Genomic DNA, 7,438 nt, shown 5'->3' with positions numbered 1-7,438 from the left:
AGAAATAAAAGAGGGGAAGACTTGATCTCTTATGAAATCCGACAACCGGCGATTTAACTTAGCTATCAAGTGCTTTATGGGGTTCAAAATAGAAGAGAAGAAGGAGAATAGGAGATCAATAGCTCAAGTCCGATGACAAATTGATGGTGATTTGCTGAGGAATACTTGATGGAAATTAGGAGAAATTAGATGGCCTTGCCGACGATTTATCTGAATTTTAAGTGAAATGTACCCAAAGGAAAAGAGAAGGGCCTTAAATAGACTACGTCCCAGGACTTTCACCAGAGTTCGGCGGCCCTAGGACTTCTTTTCTCCATCGATCTCGAAAAAGGAGGTGGACTCCCATCATGAGTCCTCTTCCACCTCAGGTGCCCAGCAGGTTTAGGATTTTTTTTTTCCTATTTGCGGTAAAAATCATGCGAACAAAAATCGGGTCCTTACATCTTCCATCTGGACTCACAAGCAACCAACCTTTCAAATGCCCAAATGAATAACTTTGTGCACATCAAATCTACTTGCCAAACGTTCTGGGGATTGGAAAACTATGTGATATATTAAAACAAGAGTATATTCCCGTATGAGAGATCACATCTTGCTACATGTCATCATTAACTCATACTAGATCAGCAAGAGACGGACCAGCCTACTGGATCATGATACATACCAACATGCAAAACACAGCCACCATAGAAACATTCGGATGAATCACTCATCAGACCATGTGATGTCATAATCACCAACATCTACGCCGGAGATGCCCAACGCCTTCCACACGGCGGGTGATGCATCCACAATGTTGTTGGGACATGGTGGCTGGAAGTCATGATCGGAGTCGCAACCATGAACAGAATCACACTCATCAACCACTTTAGCTAAGACACAGTTACCATTTGCATTGATTCTGGTGTTCTTAAGGCAACGTCTACCATGGTTATACCATCCAGTAGAAAGAGCTACAACCAATTCATCATCACTATGGTATTGGTTGTCACACTCCGAAGGACCTCCACCATCCCCACCTTCCGCAGAGCTGTTGATGGTCATGGTGGCTCGAGTGTGTCTGCTCAGAGGCGGCGAGCAACGATACTGGGGATACATCTTTCCAACCTTGCAGCAATCACAGTCGTGCTGTGTTACAGTTGCCAGTCTTGCCACGTAAATACCCACTTGGAGTGCATTCACCAAGGATGGGGGAATAGCAAAAGCAGGTGTCAGAGGTTAAGGCTTGCAATGAGTAGCACGAAGAGCACTGCTATAGGAGAATTTGCCATTGTGGTGAATGTAATGAAGTTTTCTGTGGGTTTTGTGATGGTTGTGAAGTTGCTCGGAGCTCCTGGGTGGGTATTTATAAGTAGATTTCCCCATTGTTGCATTTGTGATGAAGTGGAAACAACGGCGAGGTGTGAGAAGGGAATGAGTCAACCCAATCCCCACGGTCCTTCTTTCCCTTGATTAGTCAATTTTTTTATCTTGAATACACCGTGCCTGCTAAGGTCGGTTAATAGTCAAGACATTTCACATAGCCAAAAGAAGATTCCAAAATATTCTTTTTTTCTCCTTTTTTGGGCATGGAAAGGACAGAATTAAAACTAACAAGAAGTTTTTGTTGCCTTTTCCTTTTCCTTTTTTTTTTTTTTAAAGAGAATTCCTTTCTCTCATATGGTCTGAATTCATTATTAGCATACCGCAAGATCCCTCTTATCTGTACAGGATACAGATATTAAACTGCATGCACGTTATTCCAATCGTCATAAGACAGTCCCCAATATTAAAAAAAAAAAATTTACTATAATACTCTTTTATAATATTTTATTATAAAAAATATTTAAAACATTACACATTATTATTTTATATATTTTATTATTTTTAAAATAATAATTTTTTATTATTTTTTCTTCTTCCTCCCTCTATCTACAGCTTCTTCGCATCCGGCCGCCCACGGCTCCTCCGCCCTCATCTCCCCCATACCTTCCGACGCGTCCTGGCTCCTACACCCTCTATGCGCCCCACCCTAATCCCTTAATTTCGATACCTATGGCTTCTGCGCCTAACTCTCCAACGCTCGCCTGTGGTTCCCCCAAGGCCCCCATCCTAGGCTCACGTGGCTCCTCCACCCTCGGGCTCCCCTACACATCCCCGGCCCCCCATCTCAATGACCACGGCTTCTGTGCCACCCTCCCCTGCATGCTCCTGCTCTCGCCTTCTGCACTGCCCCCCAATAGCCCCCTTCTCTCCCACCCAACCCCACCCCTATAGGCCCTCAGTTTCTCGCACCACCACAAACCGCCCCACCACCCGGCCCATGGCTTCTCCGTGCCACCGCCCCCCCAGCTTTTGCACCGCCCCACAATCCCACCCCCGCAGGTCCACGGTTTCTTCGCACCACCGCAAACCGTCCTCTCACCCTACACCACCATGGCTTCTACATACCCCACTGCCTGGCCTGTGGCTTCCTCGCACTGCCGCACACTGCCCCACCCAATATGGTGAAAGCTTTTTGAAAAGAAAAAAATCAATTTGATTGTGGCATGAAATAATCCTAAACTTTAAAATATTTACTGCACCAACTATGCATATTCGCACTTTAACTGATTGAAATCCGAGTGATCCATCTTTAATCTAGCAATCAAAAATAGATAAATATTAAAAAGAGTAAAAAAATCCTTTAAAGCACCATAGTAAAAATACCTAACAAAAGTTTTGCTATAGTGCTCCTTTAATAATATTTTTATTATGAAGGGCATTTTCAACATTACACTACCAACTTTTTATATTTTATTATTTAAAAAAAATAATATTTTATTATATTTTAATCCTCCACCCTCTTCTTCTTAGGCTTCTCCTCACCGCCACCTACGTCCTCCCACCCTCCTCCCTACCGTTGCACACTGGCCTCCACCAACCTCCTCTGCCCATTTCTCCACTGCTCAGACCCGCCATCACAGCCACCCCTTTCCTCCTCCACCCACCGCATAATGGGCCCATTGCTCGCCGCCCCACCACCAAACATCTCCTTAACGCCACCGCTCACTTGCCCACCGACTTTCTTTTTCTACCACTCAGACCCGCCACTTTCTTCCTCCTTTGCCTTTGCCGCTCACCTTCCAGCAGCTACACCGCCACCACTTGGGTCTGTCAGCCCCTTCCTCCTCCGCCTTCACCGCTTGTGTACTTGCAATCCCACCACCACCGCTTAGGCCTGTCGCCCCAAACCCTTCCTTCTCTGCCTCTGCTACTCACCTTCTCGCAACCACACTGTTGTCGCTCAGGCCCACCACCCTTTCCTCCTCTGCCTTTGCTGCTCGCCTTCCCATAGCCCTACTATCGTCGCTAGCTTCCCCAGTCCTTTTCTCTTCCACCACTCGGACCCGCTGCCTTCCTCCTCTGCCGCTCATCTTCCTATGCCACATGCGGCCCCCCTTCTTCCTCCTCCTTCGCCGCTCATCTTCCCATGCCACATGCGGCCCCCCTTCTTCCTCCTCCGCTGCTCGCTTCCCCACCCTCTTTCCCCTTCCCCGCTCTGGCCCGCCATCTCCTTCCGTCTTCTGTTCCCCTTACCCCATTCCGGCCTGCCACCTCCTTCTATCTCCTCCTCCGCCGCTCGCCACTCTACCACCACATGCTAACTCTCAATGGGAAGGGATGGTGGTCCATAGGGATGAAGGAGGAAGGAAGGAGGAGGGTGGAGGGAAGAGGAGGAATGGCACAAATTCCAAAATATCCTATCAGCTTTTTAGTTTTTGGATTGTATTTAAAATTTGAGTTATTTATCGTACCAGTCATGTATATGATCAATTAAAACTGATTGCTGATAAATAAATTAGTGTCATCCATTTTAAAATGGACAGATAGAAACATGCCAATAATAAAATGACTAAAAGTGGCTATGGAGCATCGTAGCAAAACCTATCTATAAACCTAGTAGCTTTGCTTTTTTGAGTAACAAACCTGGTAGCTTTGTTTTTAATTCAGCTTTAAGATCCTCTTTTTACCAAAAACAAGGACAAATACTTGTCCTACATCGAAGCAAACATACACATAAATATATATATATATACTTTATTTGCCACATTTGGTATAAAACTAATTGGTTATAGTTTATGCAATCCATGAATAATTTTAAAAGGATGAAGGTAACTTTCTAAAAAATCATAATAAGCTGGCCCAGTTTGGCCCAAATTCATTGGACTTAGCCGCACATCTACCTTGCATGTGCTGGACGAAGTGAAAGACCCTCGATGGGAGTCTTGTTCTCCCTCGACTTCATTGAAAAATTAGAGTCCTAAAGTATGTCAGATTCTAAAAAACTGATCTATAAATTTCTTTCCATCTCCTCTCTTTGCAAATCACCACTGATTTCTCATCGGAGGTGAGATAAGGACCTTTAAAGTCTCCTCTCTTCCCTTTTGTTGACCCTCAAATCACCATTGATGGCCTGATTCAAGCCATCGACTGCCGGATTTCAAGGTGCAAGGTCTTTCCCTATTTTTTCATTCTTACTTTTCTTCCACCATGACCATCAACATGTTATATGGCCCACCTGCCCGAAGGACAGTTACTCTCTGTCCAAAATCGGGTTCGTGCGGCCATGTTATATGGCCTACCTGCTTGTTGGATTTAGAGTGTGACAAAATGGTACATGCTAGAACTTGATCCATTTTTTATTCCAACTTGGACTACATCTCTACTCAATCCAATTTTACCTAAACCTAACCCAAGTAATTCTTGCATAGGTAGGGTGTTTTGAAACATGGACCCAAACCCACCAACTGTTAAGAGTCCAACTTAGATTATACCCCGACCGGACCCTATCCAATAGCACCCCCAAAAGTGATGCTCACCCCTTCTTTCTTCCCATTGAAAATCATTTTTTTTTGTCTTCCAAGAGAATTCAAAAGGGCCTTACCGAGATTACTGGAAAAAAAATCTTTTGGCAACCCAAATCATGACAGGGGATACATCTCTGTACGTGTGTATGATTAAGTGAGGCTCTTTTCTTCTTCTTCTTCTTCTTCTTCTTCTTCTTTTTTTTTTTTTTTTTTTTTTTTTTTTTTTTTTTGTGAATGAATGAAAGGAGCTGGCAAAGATAGTTACCCTGCTGTTATTGAAGATTAGAAAAAAAAAAAAATACGGGAGAGAGGAGGAAAGATTTAAAGAAACTATATTGTAGCTGGTAGATGGAACAAGATAAAAAAAAAATGAAAAGATAAAAAAATGTGAAGAAAGAACAAGATATCTTGTATGTCAAATTTTATAAAGATCTCTAGGATATTTCTAATCTTCATCTAACTCTCTCGATTTCTAATAAGATCCTAGTCATATAATATAGATCAGTCATTAAAGATATGAAGTCCTTCTGAGGCCACGGCCACAACAGACAAATGTTTGTTAAGAGAAAATTTGGAATTTTATTCTTTCTAACACATTCATGCAATAGATGTGAGAAGTATAAGAACAATGGGCTGAATACTTTCCTAAAAGATCCGTCGAATCTAGTTTAGACAAGAGTAAGTAAAAGAGGATTAAGGATATAACATTCTAAGAGCTAAATGGACCACCTTCCAAATAGATGAGAAGAAGTGACAATAAAAAAAAAGATGATCTACATCTCCAAAGCGGCCTAGTTGGATGATACACTTGTATCGCGGTTCTTGCCAAGTTTTTTTTCAATCATTTTTTTAGTATTTAGTTTTTTCTTCAATACAACTAAAGGAAACATATGTCTTAAAAAAGGGATAGAAAGGCTCCGAGAACATATGCAAATATGCATTTTATCCCCATGGTATCAAGGAATAGGTATGTATATAGAAATTATAAAAAAATTGTTGTTATACTACTGGACTTTCAAATGATCTGATCCTTCTCAAAGTGACCATGGCAAGAAGACTTGACAGCTAGTAAATCATGATTGGACTAATGAAGAGGCAGAAGAAGGCAACTTGATTCTCTAATTTATTACATTGTACCATTTTCCTTTGATTAAATGTGTATATTTAAGTTCTTATGACCTGTGTTTGTGTCGGTAAGCCCTTGCAATAAGCCAATCTATTCTTTCTCCTTCCATAGTCACCAAGGTTACGATGGTACTCTAGCATGAATTGTGCTTGTGCAAGGAGCACCGGAGTAGCAACACTCGCACATGTTGAAGGTCCGAGTCCAATTTTGGAAAGTTTAGGGTGTGCACGTGCGGAATCAGTTGCAGGTTGCCAACATGTGCGACCTAGAAGGCAAGTTACTATTTTTCTAAGTTTTTACAGAGCTTTGGAGCACTACACGATAGATATAGTAAGACATAATAGGCTACCTAATTAAATCTCCCGGGTATGCAAAATGATAAAAGAGTTCAGTCCAGAGTGATTGTTTAGTACTACTTATGGTATGAGTTAGTATTAGATAATCTTGGCAAGTATTGGCTCAGAAAGATTGGCATGCAAGCTAAGGATGCATTTTGTGTGGCTCAAGGGTAGAACTGGTCAACGATCTCTTCATTAGATGCTCTTTCACTCATAGCATATGAAACTCTATTACAATTCAGCCGAACCTAAGAGGGTGACCAACAAACTTGCATAATCTATGAACCGTTTGAAGGAGAAGAAAATTTGATCCATCCAGGAGGAGAGCGGGAGACCAACTATGTGCAACTCTTTCCTAGGAGGTATGGAAGAAGACAAACGCAAGAAATTTCACTAAGAAAAGCTCTTCAGTGTATGCCAATCCACAAAAGTCTTTGCACACATTCCACAATTGGGACCGAGTACTCATGTCCACAAAGAGGATGGACAGCCTCAAGAAGTTGCGAAATAACTTGACGACTCTTATACTACATCAACTTCCCAGCTGAATTCCAAATCATGACTTTGTATGTTCTCTATCTTCTTCTCACTTGTACATAAATCCTTTTATTAGTAAATAGGGGGAAGCTTCTTGCTTCCTCCATCATCCCTCAAAAGAAAAAAAAAAAAAAGGCATATGTGCCCTTGGCCTCCTTGGAACAGAAGCAAACCTTAAATACAAAGGAAGAGGCTTAAATGGTCAGTTTGAATATACGATGGAATAAAACCATATGGTTGTGGCTTGAGATGTTTGGATAGAACCTTGTGATCATTGGACTCTGCTCCCTACCTGGTTTACTTTTTGTTTCTCTGTGTTTTTTCTGCTGTTGCAATAAGAGATGCAAAAATTTACGCGACCTCACAAATTTTTTGACCAAAATTTTTCAAGATCTTTCGTACACAGTTTTGAAAAGAAATATTGGAATATGTTGCACAATTGTCCTCTGACGTGGAAAAACCACGGTCATATACATGGAATGTGTAGAACAATGAACTGCTTGATTTCAAAGGTGTGTTTTGTCTGGACTCATATGCAATCGACCTTTCAGATGCCCCAATAAATAACTTTGTGCACATCAAATCTAATTGCAAAATATTCTTGGGTT

At 41.8% G+C, this 7,438-nt stretch overlaps 1 pseudogene; it reads right to left on the bottom strand.

The window, feature by feature from the left end:
* Positions 1 to 705: 705 nt before the first annotated feature.
* Positions 706 to 1,271, bottom strand: LOC140858692 (putative ripening-related protein 1; annotated as a pseudogene).
* Between the last annotated feature and the right edge of the window lie 6,167 nt (positions 1,272 to 7,438).

This window comes from Elaeis guineensis, chromosome 6, assembly GCF_000442705.2.
Source record: "Elaeis guineensis isolate ETL-2024a chromosome 6, EG11, whole genome shotgun sequence".
Lineage (NCBI taxonomy): Eukaryota > Viridiplantae > Streptophyta > Magnoliopsida > Arecales > Arecaceae > Elaeis > Elaeis guineensis.
This window is presented reverse-complemented; position numbering and strand designations above follow the sequence as displayed.